Source organism: Musca domestica, unplaced genomic scaffold (genome assembly GCF_030504385.1).
Source record: "Musca domestica strain aabys unplaced genomic scaffold, Musca_domestica.polishedcontigs.V.1.1 11, whole genome shotgun sequence".
In the NCBI taxonomy this organism is placed as follows: Eukaryota; Metazoa; Arthropoda; class Insecta; order Diptera; family Muscidae; genus Musca; species Musca domestica.
Window position 1 is genome coordinate 17,054,881 of NW_026712133.1, and position 19,349 is coordinate 17,074,229.

Consider the following 19,349-nt stretch of genomic DNA (forward strand, 5'->3'; position numbering starts at 1 on the left):
ATATATACCCGATTTCAGGTTTATTGTGCCATTATTGGGCTAATATTATAATAGTCCCAATGGAGTGAATTTCGAGACGTATGTTTCAATTTTGTGGAACTCGGCTCCGATACATATTTTTGTACCCTCCACCATAGTATGGAGGGTATATTAAGTTTGTAACCTCGCGAAACATACATTTTGGATCGTACGAAGTATATATATTCTTGATCAGCATAAAATTCTATGTCGATTTAGCGATATCTGTCTATCCGTCTGCGGAAATCACTCCAGCTTCCGAATGAATTGTGGACTTTTGGTATTGAAAATGGGCCATGTAGGTCAACGTTTTGGCATAGCCCCCATATAACGGTACCTCCCGATATTCGGTACTTTGTTGATTTTAGCGACATCATTCACCGGAATTCTTTCAAATTTATTATTTGATATTCGTAATAGATGCTACAGCCTATTACAGAAGATTGTCTGTGTAGGTCCACGTCTTCGTATAGCCCTCATATAACGGTACCTCCCGAAATTCGGTATTTTTATGATTTTAGCGACATTATTTACCGGAATCGTTTCAAATTTGGTATTTGAAGTTCGTAATGAATACTACAGCCTAAGACAGAATATTGTCTGTGCAGGTCTACGTCCTCGTGTAGCCCCCATATAACGGTACCTCCCGATATTCGGTATTTTCATGATTTTAGTTACATTATTACCGATTTTTTTAAGTTTCGCATTTGAATATGGTAATGGCTTATGACAAATGTTACCTATGCAGGCCCATGTCGTCATATAGAAGCTAATATTAGCTGTTATATTCGGTATTTTTAAGATTTTAATAGAATTATAAACGGATTTTATTGTTTTTTAGAATTGCCAAATTCATTGCAAATGGTGGAGGGTATTCAAAGTTCGGCCCGGCCGAATTCACAGCTTTTTTATTTGTTTTAATATAATCCTTCTGGAAGTGATATCATGCAATCGATAATTATTCGTTTAATTTAGTGAAAAGCGATTCAGAATTGGATATCCCTTATCTTCGTTCCCTCTGGAATCAATTTATACCTGCTCTAAAGCCAAATGTTGATAGAAGATATTATCTACTTCAAATAATTTATTTTGTTGTGGGAGCTCTACTAATCATGCATCGTGGTGTATGGTATCATATAGTTGGTCCTGACCGACTTTTGACCTTTCTTTACTTGTTTAAATTGGGTTATCATTAACGACTTATTATTTATCTTTACGAAATATACCATTTTGGGTGCAATTTGTCTTCTTGACATGTCTTATCCAAAAGTTTGACTAAGGACTTTTTCAGTGTTTTTGCTCCTTTCATCTACCTTGGGTATATTTCTCTCTGTGGTTCGGTGAGTTCTGTCAATCAAATTAAAAAAACTTGGGTATTAAAATAACGAGGAATACCGATTTTTGTTAATCAACAAATCCGAAATCCTTCACTTAATCATCTTACATATCCTCTCGTGCCACTGTACCTCATACCGCGCTCACATATTGTGCCTGCGTACATTATTATGCTTACCTACTGCAACAGTAAACGAATAAGGGAGCGATATATTTGCCATTTCAAACAAGAACTTCGTGTATAAAAAAAAAAATCAACCAACAGCAAAAATATTGAAAAATTATACATATTGAACAGTGGCCATAACTATCCAGCAATCAACGCTGCTTCAGAACTTACTTAGTGGTAACATGTTCGAAAATAAATTATTAAATCTCACAAGATGTTGATTTACGGAGAAGAAAACTGGAGTTTGGTTAAAGATGCCGCCGCCATTGCGAATTTATATTAAAATGGAAATATGGAGTGGAGCGTTCACATAAAGGTAAACCTTGAGAATGCACAGTGGTCGAGGTCGTATGGGAACAGCGGCCAAAAATACTTTCAGTGCAGATATCAATATGAATCTTTGGTTATGGTACCTTGATGGGATAAATATAAAAAATGTGACAAAATGGATATGGTCGATTCATTTTTTGGCATGGTCTCCATATAACGTACCTCCCGAATAAGGGTTATTTGCCCAATTCTTGTCACATTTCTACACCAGATTGTAATGTTATTTAACATTTTACGTTCTAAGGTGCTAAAAAATAATCTTACTGAAAATTATTTGGAACAGCCCGCCATCAGGTAGAGTCCCTTGTGAGGTACCTCCAAAAATAGAAGCATTTTTTATACAAATCAAGTCCAAATTTGATTATTTTTTGTAAACAAAATAAAATAACAATTTAATGTAAAATTAAATCAAAGATAAATTTTGCACAAATAATTAGTTTGACTTAAGGCCCTATTGAAATTGGATATAACCGGTCAAAATTTAGGTATAGCTCCCATATATATTCATCCAATTTGCCTTATATTGTACACCAAACTTGTAATATCAGCCCAAATAGTATGGAATATACGTACGACCAGATGGGACCTGAAAATAAGTATGCCAAATTTGATCGAAATCAGTTTAGATATATATATAGCTCCCATATATATTGTTCATCCGATTTGTTATTTTTGTCCTCCGCCGTAATATGCACTCTGTGACAACGAAATATATCAAATATAACTCAGAAATACCCTTTCTAAATTTTATCGAGATCTGTTAATATTTGGACATGGCTCAAATATATATCTCCGTTCGATTTGCCTTTTATTGTGCACAAAACGTGTAATATTAGCCCAAATCAAATTTAGATATAGCTCTCATATATATCCATCCGATTTCAAGTTAATTGTGCACCAAATGGATAATACAAGCCCGAATTGAAAAGGCGCAAATGCCTCGACAAATTTAATAGAAATCGATTCAGAGGAGGATGTTCCTCCCAGATATTAGTTCCTTTGGACTTTTAATTATTACTATAATCATTGTTGGTATAATTTAATTCTCACAAATTCCCCATTACAACGTTTATTTGTTATGTGACGCTCTACTAAATATGCAAAGTGGTGTAGTCGGCCCCGCTCGACTTTAAGACTTTCTTTACTGGTTATTGTTTGGTAAGGTTCGCTGTCCCATTATAAAAGGGTCAGAGCTCAGAATAAGACGGTTAATAAGATCTCTGTTTGTTGAAACACGAGAATTTTTTCGGGCATGGTTTAGTCGAAACTTGGAAGATAGTGCCATGGATATAAATTTGTCAACTCTTTAGCAGTTTCCAGTGCAAAGGCCTTAAATTTTTCGACATAAATACTATACCCAGAGGACAATGATTGCAACATTATTGAACACCGCTCAATTATATCCTTATCAATCCCTAACAACAAAAACATATTCTATGTCACTAGTACCACAGAACTGACAAAATTGCAGCGAAGTCACTTCAGTATATTGGGCATAACGTACACATCTGACAAAATCTGAAAGTTTAATTAGCACTTTTAGAATCTTAGGACCATTACTAATGGCGTGAAAAAATTCACATTAGAGGATTCAGGGGGGAAAACAATTAAAACTTTAACTGAAATCCAATTTTATTTTCAAAATTAATCTTAAAGGCAACTCAGAACACTCACATCTTCTATATTATACACATATACTAAACACACAAATTACTGCACTAAAAATAAGTTAATACCTTGCTTTTCAATAATAATGCCAAGATTTGTAATTTTAAAATGTATTTAGTTTTGTAATACAGTTCTATTTTTACTCCACTTTTTCTCTGATCCCACTGAAAAAAACAACTAACTACATTTTCTCTTTTTTGATGCTATTTTCGAAGTGTCCCGTTAGAATGAAGCCAAGATTATTATGTTTTCTAAAAAGCTTAACCCCTTAAGAGTTCATTTGTACACATTTGAAAATAAATATCTGATTTTAATTTTTTGAATTTTGGCCAATGGCAGCGACCACTGTGGAATGGAGTATAGAATAATATGAAACCCATAAACACAGAAGTTGGGGAATTTGTATCACTCTGTGCGAAACTCTCAAATCTATATATATAAATGTAAGTTGTGTTAGTTACTACGCTTATAACTTAAGAACCGCTGGATTAATTTTAACGATTCACACAAATTCGGAGTTGTCTACTCTCCGAAAAGGATAATATCCAAAAAAATCGCGTAAAAATGTGATATATTAACATTTTCATTTTGACTTTTCAAATGTACAATAGTAATGTTTTATTTTGCATGATTTTTTTCCATTTTGACTTACTTTTTTCTAATGTACATTTGTAGTGTTTTTTTATATTTTATTTTTGAATTCCAATATTTATACCAATTTATTTAATTGACTTGATTTCTTGAGAACTGAAATTGATGGCGGGTTACATGGAAGTGTAGTAGCGAATTATGTGGTGGCGAAACGGAATAGATGATATCGAAATAATTTAACGCGGTCACACCAAAGTTAAAAGATAATTACTTTTTCTAAATCGCTGAAAAATCATGAAAAAGAGATCTCATTGCAAAAATCAAAAAAACATTTTCAATGGAATCGAATTTTAAAGTAATAGTACATTCTATTGACAAACTTTGTAAGGAAGGATCTTAAAACATTTGCTGTAAAAAATCAGCGAAAAAGTTGAAGACTTTTTCAATTTGTTATTCTTTTTTTTGTCAATTTTTTTTTTGTGAACAAAATAAAGAATAATTTTTCACTAAAAAAATTGAATAAGTGCGAAATAGGATGTTAACTGACATCTACCTTTCAACTCCAGGGCCTACATCGTGGGTTAGCTGGAAGATGCGAACACGTTTAAACAAACAAACATGACCGAAAAAGCTTAATGGGGCTCATTTCAAAGCGTGACAATGATCCGTCCAATGAGAGCTCAAAATGCAAAATTCTTTGGGAGAATAATAAGTAATATACCAATATTGAAATAAAAGGTGCAAAATAGTAGAGCGAATGGGACTTTTAGTAAGAAAAGGTTTTATATCCTTCCAGAAATTCTTCCCAAACATTCAAAATACCTAAAATCACTTTTGCAGGTCTTTATATCGATCATAACTCATGGATAAGGGAACAACCCGATTTCATATTTATATAACCATCTATGATTTAAGTTATTTTTGGGGTCTTGGCCGGCCACTTTTTTCATTTTTTGGCCCTTATTTGACATTTTTGTTTCTAAGGGGGTAGATAACCTCTTCGCATAAAATTTGAAATTTTCAGAGTAGGGCCCATATTGGTATTGACCAAATTCATCAATTGATTTGGCTAAAAAATTTTATTTATGCCACCCTGGGGTAGGGAACCATCATACAGATAATTGCCACATAGGAATTTATTTAAGTAAAGTCCCCACATTGGAGTATCCCCAAGTCCACTTTCACATCTAATGTGTGGTCAGAAAAGAAAATTTTGTATTCTATTGAATTTTTAACCCCCAAGAGAATATTGGTTGGGAACGTAGATTTGGGATGTGCATCCATATGAAATAAATTGTGGAAACATGAACAAATTACAAATAAAAGAAAGTAGCACGGGACCGAATATTTGTTTAATCATCATTGAATTATCCTATGATGAAAATATGGACTTTAAGGGGTCTCCAACTTACAATTTAAATGGCAAATAAAATTAATTCCCATCTTATCATTCTGCCCTCAATTATGAGGTGGATAAAACTATTTTTACTTATTTAAATCACGCGAAATGCTATGACATGCTATATTGTTCTGCTATATTTCTGATTTGGCCTCTATTTGTCATCTTGGATTATAAGGGGTAGAAGAAAGTTTTCAATGTAGGTCGATGTTTCGGAGTAGTGCCCATATAAAGAAGGTACCTCCTAATTTTAACCACATTTCAAAGAATTTGGCTAATAATGCGTATTAGGGGGGTGAAAATCTTACACTAAAATTTCAACATATCTACAAATTGTAGAATTTTTTCCATGTTATAATACCTTCTCAAGTCCACCTTTTGGCGGACAAACAGACTGACATGGTTAGGGGGACTTATGAGGACTCTAATGCACAATCTAAGTTGCTAATGGGTTTAAAAAAGTAATTAACTTTGGCTATTCTTAAATCATTCAGCCCTCAATTATGTAGTATACAAAATACAGCAAATTCCAAATTACTGCTCATTTGACTGGAAGATTTTGCTACGATTTTTACCATATTAAAAATTAATTTGATCCCTTATATGGCGATAAGATTGATATATACTTTTTAATAGATTTGTATAGCACATCCACACAGTTGAAGCCCACGGTTTAAATATTGAAGCCCACTGGTTAAAAATGGGTACAGGTATTTTAAAACACTTTAAATCGACCTGTACGTGAACACTTATATCAGTCACATCTGTGAATAATTATGCTTGGGATTATATGCATAATAAACTACGGGCCGGCAACGCGGACCGGGCCAGCTAGTAATTTTATATTCTAGAAGACGTAATAAAATATTTTGATCGCTTCCTCTCAATCGGTCTATAGAAACTTCGACGAAGCTCGTAACTATGAGCTATGTTAGAGTCGAGAAAACTAAAACAAATTTTAAGACTAGGTCTCGAATGCTTGATATTGAAAACAGGATACAATAAACCACATTTTGAATGAACGTCCTTATAACGGTTTATTTTGACTAGTCAAATTCAAATTTAAGTGAATAAGAACTTTTGACGCTTGACAGTGTCGTTCACACTTCATGTGTGCAAGGTTAAAATTTTTTCCGTTCGTAAATGGGCCATGTCGGTCCACGTTTTCGTATAGCCCCCATATAACGGTGCTTCCCGATATTCGGTATATTAACAACCTAGTTCACATTTTCAACAGAATTTTTAAAAATTCGACACTTAAAATGTTGAACGGGTTCTACCTTTTGTGGTAGAACTTTGTCTATATCGGTACACCGTTTCTTATAGCTCCCATATAATTGTACATCCCCACGATTTAAGCGAAATTGTTTAGTGGAATTGTTTAATAAGTCGTGTCAACAGCTGTTGTTAGGCCTTTTTATACCCTACACCACATAGTGGGAAGGGTATTATGTCTTTGTTCATTTGTTTGTAACATGGAGAAGGAAGCGAGATGGACCCATAGAATAGAATAGAATAGAATAGAATAGAATAGAATAGAATAGAATAGAATAGAATAGAATAGAATAGAATAGAATAGAATAGAATAGAATATAGAATCACTTTCTGAGTCGATTTATGAAGTCAGTGTTTGATATTGAAAACGGGACACAATGGACCACACTTTGGAACTACACCCATACAACGGTTCATCTTAAATTCCGTTCTTTCAACGGCTTCCGACACAATCTTTAGCGAAATCAATTGTTATTTGACATTTTGTGTTCTGGTTAGGTAGTCCATCCAAGACTCCCTGTTGTAACAGACTGCTATAATTTTGCCAACACTCGTTTAAACAGCTCCCGCACGTTTCGAGTTTTCTTTTTCTGTCAAACATCTTCTATTTAAAAAAGGTCGCAAATCATTAAATTTTATTATCAAAATTCATGCTATTTCATGGTCAGTGTAATCGACCCACATTTTTGGCTCAATGGGTACGTAAATACGCAGAAATGTCGATATTAGAATGAAGATCGTTGCTGTTTATGGGCTTGTGGCAATATGGGACCGTGGGATGATATCCAACATTTTTGCGGGAAATGCAAGAGCTTGACCGTTTCAATTTAAGTAAAGAAGTGACTTGATCGAAACCCGCGTCGCAGTGGCCGAAAAATGCCTCGTGAGCTGAACATATCGCAATATTCCATTCGGCAAATATTGAAAAATGAGCTCGGGGTAAAGTCATTGAAATTCGAAAAAGTGCAAGATCTTACACCGCAACAGAAAGAAAATAGACTCAAAAGAGCTAAAGAGTTGTTTCGCTTGGCCGAAAGTGGTGAACTGCCGAATTTGGTTTTCTCCGATGAGAAAATATTCGTTGTCAAGCAGTTTGTAAACAAACAAAATTATCGTGTTTACTTGCCAAAGAGGTCAGGTGAAAATATTCACCTTCGGTTAGCCACCAGTACTAAAGCGCCGACCATGGTGATAGTGTGGGCCGCCATAACAGCCGAGGGTCGCTCTCCGTTCGTATTAATCGACAGTGGCATCAGAATAAATATTATCGCGAAAATATCCTGGAGGGTGCATTAAAGCCTTGGGCACGCAAACATTTTGGCCGCAGACCTTGGACATTCCAACAGGACTCAGCACTATCGCACTCAGCACGCGCCACCCAAGAATGGTTACAAAATGAGGTTTCTCGCTTCATTTCTAGCGCACAATGGTCACCAAAATCTCCGGAAACCAATCCTTTGAACTATTGTGTTTGGAGTATTTTTGAAAGCAAGGTTGACATTAACAAATACGAAAGTGTCGAACACCTCAAGCAAGCGCTTCGCCGAGGTTGGGCCAAAAAATCGCAGAGCAACATTCGGGCAGCGTGTGACGTTTTCATTGGCCATTTGAAGGCCATAATTCATGCCAAAGGTGACCAATTCGAACAATTCAAGCTTATTCTAAACTTTGATGCTATTTCAGACAAGTTTTGCTTTCATTCATTAAAATTGAAAAAAATTAATAATTATGGCGTTTGACTTTCTTGTATTTTTTTATCTTACCCTGTACGTTTATATGTATGGGGGCTATAGGAAAACGTGAACCTATATGGACAGTGTTCTGCTATATAGAATTCAATATGAACGCTACGAGGGCGGTGCAGGAACTTCTTACCCCACGAATGAAAGAGAATAGTTAGGACTCAGCACCATTGCACTCAGCACGCGCCTCCCATTTCCAGCGCACAATGGCCACCAAAATCTCCGGATACCAATCCGTTGGACTATTGTGTCTGGAGTACTTTGAAAAGCAAGGTTGGCACTAAAAAATACCAAAGTGTGATCGATAACCTCAAGCAAGCATTCGGGCAGCGTGTGACGGTTTCATTGGCCGTTTGAAGGCCATAATTTGTGCCAAATGTGACCAATTCGACCAAATCTAAACTTATTATAAAATTTGATGCTATTTCCGACATTTTTACTTTCATTCAATAAAATTAAAAAAATGCAAAAATTATGGCTTTTGAAGTTGTTGCAGTTTTTTTATCTCACCCTTTATAGTACCATTCAGTACTTTTCGTATAATTATAGCACACATTTCCGAAACCACAAATGACAAGGCTACATATGAACAGTGACCCTCATACCAGATTGTAGATTTCAAGCACTATCTGTCCACCCAATTGTGCCTAACATAGTACTTTCCGTGCACTTGTAGTACACATTTCCAAACCCCGTTCTTTATCACAAACCTAGTAGAAGGAACCCCAATTCAAATTTTTAGAATTTGAGTTTCATACGCTCACCCTAAACCATAATGTCCCAAATTTAGTACCATTTAGTGCAATTGCACATTAGTGCCCATTTCCAAAACCAAACTTACGTCGTTGAGTCTCATATCGAATTTCAAGTTTATAGCTCAATCCGTTCACATAAACCTGTGGTACATCTATCCTGCACTCATTCCAAATTTCACAATTCAAGCCCTCTCCTCTTTATCCAATACAAAGTATTTAATAATTAGAAAATTTTAGTACTTTTTGTACACTTTTAGAATCGATTTCCAATTTCTAATATTAACCAATATAAGCTTTTGAATCTCCTGTAAAAATCTTAGTCTAAAAGAATTGCATTAAAATGTGTTCCAAATAAACTAATAATGGTGCCGATGATGACAATGATGCTGACAACAACAACAAAGATATGGATTGTGATTCCTGATTCCGATGCAAAAGATAATGGTGGTAGCGATGTTCATGATTTTTGCAATGTTGGTGTGATCACCTCTACATTTGTTGTTGTGAAGTTTTATTTCAGTTATGTGAGGTGGTGTGTGTGTGTATTCAGTTGTTCGATTGGTATTCTGTTCTTAATGAAAACTAAAAACACAACAACAATAACAACAACAAATTCCATAATAACCATCTTAAGCTGGACCACAATCGCAGCCAACAATATTTGCAAGCATAAAATGATAATAACAATGACGGTTGCTTGGTATACTGACGTTATTCAGATCCGACTACCTTCAGTGACCGCATTTATTCGCTTACATATCCTGTCCACCATCACCACCACCACCACTTAAATATGAAGGTGTACAACTCGCACAACAAAAAAAAGAAAACATATTTGTTGGCCGGCCATACGTGCGACATGCATATCAGTCGGTCGTTAGGATTGTCCGGTCCGGCATGCCGGACCCAGTCCCACCGTCACAACAACATCCAATGCGCATTCACATCCATCCCATCTCCAACTCGCGCGCACACCAACTCCACTGACCATCGAATGGCGGACGACACACAGCCATGCCATGTTGTGGTGGCATGAAATGGAATCGCATGGCCACGACCATCCTCCATCCGCACAGGCCGAACATAAAATTGTACTTCACATTTACATGTACAAATATGAAATCCATAAATCTCGCTAATAACCAATCCATGAGAAGTAATGCTGGAAATGCAAATTGCTCATGTCATATGTTATGGTCGTAAAATATATCGACGATGGCAAACAGCAACGACAACGACGACGATGGCAGCAGCTCCAGCTGCAGCATCAGAAATGGCAACGATAACAACAGAGCCATAGGCCTCCTCATTTTAATCCTCTGAAGATGAGAAAGAACTCTCGTCGTTCAATGGTGGTTGGCCATTTGGTTTGTGAATTGTGAATGTGATTGAAGCGAAGGCTTGTTGGCTGTCTATCTGGCTGGCCGACGGTGGAGATGAACGAAAGGAAGTCATGAAAAGGTTAACTAAATAAGCTCAAGGATGTCTTTGGCATCCATGACACAAAAATCGCAACATTGCATATGACAGCATTCATGGCTGCCGTTTTATACATACAGCCGGCCGAAGGAGAATATGAAGAGAGAAACTCATTGCCAGATTCAATTGTGGCTACAAATCTTATTTTGCGCCCCTTAGCTCAGCATTCACATATTGAAGCACAGTGGTATATTGGAATAAAATATGAAAACATATATTATCGCAGTCAGAGAACTTGTTAAGTTGTTACAATGACACTTAAATTCTTAAATTCGAAGTATTTGATTTTAGACTCTACAGGACTCGTTGCATTGTTCAGCAAAACGGCAACATTAAACTATTCATAGACATTTGTTTCAATTTTTTTCCGATATCAGAGGGAAATTTTCATGCTTGCAGTTCTGGAACATAACATATATTGTGAGGGTATTATAATTTCTACAGGTCCAAAACGTTTGTAACACTTCGAAACATAATCATATCTCGACGAGCTGAGTTGAGTTGATTGAGCTATGTGTGTCCGTACATCTGCCATGCTAATTTGTAATCACATTACATGTTGCAATTATGGCCCAGGGTTAAGTCCAGAATAAAAGTTTACGCAAAAAATTACAATATTTTCTTCAATTTGGTATTGGGTGAACAGATAGTGCTCGAAATCTGAAATTTGGTATTGGGGTCGCTGTTCATGTGTAGGCTGGACATATGAAGGTGATTTCGGAAATGTTTCCTATATTTTATTACGAAAAGTACTAAATTTGGTATTGGAACGGAATCCTCAAATTTGACATTGGAAACTTTGTTGGTATCGGGAATTGAGACATGGAGGTGATTTTGGAAATGTGTACTATAATTGTTCGAAAAGTACTAAATGGTACAAAATTGGGTATTGGGTTAAGTAGAATCCCGGAATTTGATATTTAGGTCCCTGATGGTACCTAAGTTGAGGTATGGACTGCACAAAATTTCAGACTGCTGTCATTACTTAGCCACTCGTCCGACAGCTGTTAAAATTATTCCAGTGACAGCTCATTAAATTCTTTTGGTGAGAATTTACCAGAAAAAAAATTAGTCATGATGAGAATCAAGCGTGATAGTGAGATTTCTTTATACTTGGCTGGAAAACCACAAGAGGCTCGTACCTTCACTCGTTACCGTGATACTGGTTGAAAAATGAGTTCGGGGTAAAGCCATTGAAATTCTAAAAAGTGCAAGAACTTACACCGCAACAGAAAGAAAATAGACTCAAAAGAGCTAAAGAGTTGCTTCGCTTGGCCAAAAGATGTTAACTGCCGAATTTGGTTTTCTCCGATGAGAAAACATTCGTTGTCCAGCAGTTTGTAAACAAACAAAATGATCGTTTTTACTTGCCAAAGAGGTCAGCTGAAAATGTGCACCTTCGGTTGGCCACCAGAACTCAAGCGCCGGCCATGGTGATGGTGTGGGCCGCCATAACAGCCGATGGTCGCTCTCCGCTCGTATTAATCGACCGTGGCATCAGAATTAATGCCGAATATTACCGCGAAAATATTCTGGAGGGTGTATTAAAGCCTTGGGCACGCAAACATTTTGGCCGCAGACCTTGGACATTCCAAAAGGACTCAGCACAATCGCTCTCAGCACGCGCCACACAAGAGTAGTTACAAAATGAGGTTCCTCGCTTCATTTCCAGCGCACAATGGCCACCAAAATCTCCGGATCCGTTGGACTATTGTGTCTGGAGTATTTTGGAAAGCAAGGTTGGCACTAAAAAAATACCAAAGTGTCGATCAACTCAAGCAAGCGCTTCTACGGGAATGGGCCAAAATACCGCAGAGCAACATTCCGACATTCTGCGTAGGCTATAAAAACAGTTTGTGCCGCTACTTTTTCACAATGTTGAAAATTTTGGGGCCCCATCATCTGGGGGCTATAGTAAATACTGCACCAATTCAAAAATTTTTTGCGAGTAGAAATTTTTTCTTATTAAAACCGAAAATGTCAAATAACCAGCACTTGTGTCTCTGAGGCCCATTTTTAATAACACAAATCACTGTCTGCGGCTTTAGATGAAAGAAGTTAGGTTTCAATTTAATCCTGTTTTACTTTCGGTGGCATGGCCATCGTATGCTTTCGGCATACGGATGCTAATATTGACCAATATGCTGCTGCTCAGTCGCTCGTTCGCTTCGTTCCGTTTCGTTCGATGTCCGACCATAATCATAATGCATGCGTTATGTATTTGTTGTCGAATTGGCCATCGATGTTTCTCTCGATGACGATGTGAAAATGTCTGTTCATATGCATATCTCTTCGTGAGTGGTAGTGTTTGTGTGTGTGTGTGTTAATATGCAAATACAGAAGCATACACATATGTGTATGTGTATGGTAGAATAAGGTCTGTATGCTATTTAACCACGCATGTTGTTTGGCTAAAATATTTCACTTAGCCAAAGTTCTAAAATCGAACAACTCCCTCCGTCATTGAATGTTGATGCTGAACAGGTAAGTGAAACATTTTATTTGTGAGAGGACATTTTTAATACCCTTATGGCTGCAGAGGTTAAAATCTGCCTCATAGAAAGAGCTCCCGTAGCATGATATCAATTGGAGAAGGATTATATTAAAAAAATAAATATCGGAGCCGAGTTCCACAAATTCACTCCAATTGGGCTTATTTGCACACTGAACCTGAAATTCGATTAAGGATACATGTGGGAGCTATACACAAATCTTACCTGTTCTCGATAAGTTAGTTGTTTCCGCTCTATTAGATGTCTGGTACTAAATTTCAGGGACTTAAAAACAAAATCGAATGAAACATATTTATGGAAGCTATAGCTATATCTGAAAATCAAATCTGAGCCGATCTTGACCAAATTTGATACACTTATTTCTGGGCTGTATCTGACATCTGCTACCAAAGATCATTGTTGTGGAATGCATATTGCGTGTGTGAGGGACTTTAAATCCCAAATCGGATGGGAGCTATAGCTATATCTGAACCGATTTACACCATTTGAATTTGAAGTTCTAGTTTCTAGGATAAATTCAGTCGTAGTTCCCAAAATTCAGCCCATTTGGGCTGATATTAGCCATTTGGCGCACAATAAACCAGATATCGGATAATGATATATATGGGAGCTATATCCTGATCTGAACCGATCTCGATAACATTTGCAGAGGTATTTTCGAGCAGTATCTGATGTCCGGTACCAAATATCATTCTTATGGAGAGTATATTACGCATTTGATGGACTAAAAATTCCACTTCCGATGAAACATATATATGGGAGCTATAGCTATATCTGAACCGATTTTCTCCAAATTTGATTTACTTGCTTCTAGACTGAATTCGGTGGGATGTACCAACATTCAGTTCATTAGGACATATATTGGCCTTTTGGTACACAATTAACCCGAAATTGATTGGAGATATATGAGAGCTATACCTTAATCTAATCCGATTATCACCAATTTCAATACGGTTCGTACTTGGGCCAAACAAATATTGTTTACAAAATTTCCTCTCAATCGGTTAACAAATGCGACCTGCATTTTGTTCACAAGAATACCTGGACGGACGGACTGACTGATATGCATATATCGAAAGTAATTATGGGTCTATCTCGCTTCCTTCTACCTGTTACAAACAAATGTACAAATACATAATACCCTTACCACTATGTGGTGTAGGGTATAATTGGAGGTATACCACCGATTTAGCCCTTTACACTACTACCAAAGAATTACGACCGAATTCTAGCTCAAGCTTTGAACACATTCATAAATTCTGTCACTATAATTCCTAATATAATTATTTCAATAAAGATACTATTTCATCCTCCATTACAGGTGCCTTATATTTGCTACCTTTGGCCCAGCACTCGGCAGGATTATTCGGCATGTGGACGTTTCATTATGTATGATTATTTGTATTGTCTATAATTTTTTTGCCTTCTACTTGTACAGGAGCTGTAATAGCAAAGGCAGCAGCAGCAGAAACCGCACATGATATGGTTTTGTCATTAGGCTCTCCTTAAGGCCACATATTCTGCAAAGTTACTGACGGTTGGAGGTGTACACCCTTTGTATTTGCTGAAGTTCCTGATGGTATGTTTCCCTTTTCGCCTTGTCGCTGTTGTGAGTTATATGCATATCCCTAGATTGCCTCCTTCGGCTGCTACTGATGATGGTGTTGTTGCAGTTGCCATTGCTGATGTTGTTGTCTTTGTTGCCCCGCTTCTTATTTAGTTTATGATCACGTTAGTGTTTTATGCAAAGTTGTTTTAGTTGGTTTTTGATTTTTATGAACACACCGAACATTATATCAATATCACACAGAACGGCGAACAGAGAACGCAACTTGGCCAACAATTGACAGTTTTTGATGCAAATTAAGACGATAAATCTTATCTTCGCAAAGGAAACCTAAATTCAAAACCATATTCAGTATGGGTTTTTATAAAAAAAATTGTTCTGGTGGTTTATTTGACATGGTTAGTTAGTTAATTGATAAAGCCAGTCTTAGTACGAGAGACACTTAAGAAGCTTAGAAGGGAGGTTTATTATTTTTCAATGAATGTAGTCTGGAAATCAGATCGAAAAATATGCTTCGCGTTGTTGGGACCATAAGATGCGGATGACCTTACATGGGGGTTTCCGATGGTTCGAAATTCGATCCGTAAAGAATATTAGTTCCTGCTCCGAGTAAAAAACAATATCGATTTAGCCGTCCTTTGAACTAATGAAGGAGGTAGCAATATGGAAGCAGTGAAACCATGCACAGACATTTATATCTCAGAGGAAAAATGTGATATTTTGATCCAAGATTAGGTGTAGCGCCCATATAATGTTGAATTCTGATATCATGTTCTTTGGCTGTTTCATCCACAAGCGGATTGGAAGTAATTTATAATATTTAGCTCCTGATGGATACAAATTAGCTCTACGAAAAAAAATTATCATTGATGTGTATATATGATAAATTTATAAAATTTGGCTAGGACATTTAAAGACTCGAAATATACGCTGAATACGAATTTTGCAACTTTAATGGCCTAGACAATGCCGCATAATGGGACAACAATTCTTATTCTGTCTAGGATGGTCGGTATTGAAAATGACTTATACATAAAGGGTAAGATGAAAAAACTGCAACCAACTTCAGACTGTTGTCATTTTTAAGCCACTCGTCCGACAGCTGTTAAAATTATTCCAGAAAAAAGCTATTCGTGATGGAATTCAAGCGTGATAGTGTGATTTCTTTATATTTGGTTGGAAAACCACAAGTGGCTATCGTTAGAGCACTCCAGCATTTAAATGTGAATAAATCTTTTGTGTCTCGTACCATCGCTCGTACGCAACATCAGCAGAAATGGTTCGAAAAGTAAATATTTGCCATTCGGCAAATATTGAAAAATAAGCTCGGGGTAAAGCCATTGAAATTCCAAAAAGTGCAAGAACTTACACCGCAACAGAAAGAAAATAGACTTAAAAGAGCTAAAGTGTTGCTTCGCTTTGCCGAAAGTGGTAAACTGCCGAATTTGGTTTTCTCCGATGAGAAAGGTGTTTTTAAGCCTTGGGCATGCAAGCATTTTGGCCGCAGACCTTGCACTCAGCACGCGCCACACAAGAATGGTTACAAAAATAGGTTCCTTGCTTCATTTCCAGCACACAATGGCCAAAAAAATCTCCGGATACCAATCTGTTGGACTATTGTGTCTGGAGTATTTTGAAAAGCAAAATTATAAATACCAAAGTGTCAATCTTCTCAAGCAATCGCTTCGCCGGAAATGGGCCAAAATACGGCAGGACAACATTCGGGCAGCGTGTGACGATTTCATTGGCCATTTGAAGGCCAATTCGAACAAATCTAAACTTATTCTAAAATTTGATGCTATTTCCTTTTTTGCTTTCTTTCAATAAAATTGAAAAAAAAAATAAAAATTATGGCGTTTGACATTGTTGAAATTTTTTTTTTTTTTTTTGCCTCATATAAGGTTTATTTTGCACCAAATGACTAATATCAGCCCAAATGGACTGAATTTTGGCGATTCCGAGTGAAGAAACAAGTACTTCAAATTTTGATAAAAATCCGTTCATATAAAGCTACAGCTCCCATATATATGTTTTATCCGATTTGGTTTTAATGTTCCTCACATGCGTACTATGCACTCCATAACAATAAGCTTTATTACCAGATATCAGTTACAGCTCTGAAATGATTGCTTAAAATTTTGAAAATAACTTCCATATATATCTTTATGCGATTTCAAGTTTTTTGTGCACCACATAACTAATATCAGCCCAAATGGAGTGAATTGCGTCACTTCCGACGGAATTTATACTGAATGCAAGCGGTCAGATTTTGGTGAAAAGCGGTTTAGATATAGCTATAGCTCCCATATATATGTTTCAATCGATTTGGTGTTAAAGTTCCTCACATGAATAATATGCACTCTTCAACACTGATATTTGATACCAGGCATCAGATACTGCTCGACAATACAAACATCTGCCAAATTTTATCGAGATCGGTTCAGATTTTTATATGGCTGTGATATTTTCATCTTCATCCCTTTTTTGGTTATTGCGCACCATATATGGAGGGCTCACTGCTATACCGAACCAAGTCATGAAAAATAAAAAATGGCGAAATTAGTGCCAATGTCCCCGTATATGGAAACTCTGTTTACTCTGTAAAGCACAATGTCAAAAAGTGTTTCGTTCCAAAGATAACGGTAAAAAACCTAAGTCAACGACTGTGATTTTCGACTTTTTTCAAAGCAAAAATGAACCAAGTCAGTGTGTTTCACTTTGAATCAGTACTATTAGTGAGCCCGTGTTTATTTTCGTTCAGTTTTCAGCAATATTAAAAAAACAAGTAAGCAAAGGCTACAGTCGAGCGGGGCCGACCGTTGAATACCCTACAACACTATAATAAACGATACAGTTTATATAGGCGAGATACTCGAAAGAATTCCACAAGATATTGTGACAAATAATAAAAGAAAACTATCAGGTTCCGTTCTCTAAATTTCGAAATAGCAACTTAAACTAATTTGCTTATTTCCAATTTATTGGAATAATTTCCAATTTATTCCTAGATCTGGAACCAATATTTCCCAAAGACCTATAATCTCTCAGAAGTGGCAAAAGATTAACATTTATCATTGGTTTTTGACTGAAATGCATCTATATGAGATACACACATTTGACTATATTCTTCAACGAAATCAGCGTAAACGAAATAGTCGGAAATGCGTCTTTCCTGTATTTGTGAATTCTCCAAAAAGTCACTGGAATGGACATTTTCGTATTTTGTCTACAAAAGTTGGCAAACTATTTCACACATTGAATATTTTTGGATGGCCATCCAAAACTGCTTGGCTTTTGCAATGTGCGGTAACCCCCATTCAAATGTGCGTGAGGATCGGGCGATAATTACGACCTGCCGACAATTTTGCACTTTTTTGGTCCATTTCAACCCCTAAATATATGGCGATCATCTCCAAAAAGAGTAGGCTTCTATTCTAACCCTCATCTTATCCCCATGCAAAATTTCGTAAGGATCGGGCCATAAATTAGATCTGTATATGATATCCTGATATCCAAACTACTTAGTTTTGTTAGCTGTAGAAATATTACCAAATGTTTTATTCAAAATGAAAATATGCCAAAAATATGACAAAATTGAAAAAATATGAGAAAATGTTACAAAATCAATATTTTCATCTTTAGAGAGATATTTTTATGCGATTTTTAGACGTTTTTTCTTTCCTGCCAAGAGGCCATTCTGAATTAATGACAACTGTCGAAATCAGTTCAGCCGTTCTCGACATATAAGAGATCTTTCAAGCATATCTTCTTTGTTAGACATATATATCGCACATATTTTGCTATATATCCGATTTGTTGGATAATAACATCAATGTAAAGGTCAGAAGTAACCTTGTGATGGCTTTGTGATTTCGCCGGGATTTAAAATATTCACGGTTTAATGAAAAATTTTGATTTTTTCAACACAAAAGATAGGGTCTATTTTACCCGCTAGATATTATCCGATGACCACCCAAATTAGTAGGCTTCTTCCCCGCCCTAAACTCTATCTACATGCGAAATTTCGCGTCGATTGGTCTATAATTGCGACCTGTATAGCTACTGCAAAATCCGACATTTTTTCAGTATTTGGTCCATTTCAACCCCTAAACATTTGGCGATCATCTCCAAAAGCAATAGGGTTCTATTCTGGTCCAAGCCCCACCTACATTCTAAATTTCGTGAAGATCGGGCCATAATTGCGACCTCTAGAGTGATTACAAATTAACATGGACAGACGGACAGACGGACGGACGGACATACATAGCTAGATCGACTCAGCTCGGCGAGCTAGGAAGATCCATATATACTTTCCTATGTGGGAAACCAATATTTCGAGGTGTTACATAATTTTTGGCCCAATCAAACTTATAATACCCCAACACATAGTGTTGTAGGGTATAATCAGTGTTTTCTACAAATGGATAGTAATAATAGCAGTGCTAGTGATTTTTCCTGTAATGAAGATGAGGAATATTTGCCAGCCCCAAAAATGATGAAGACGGAAA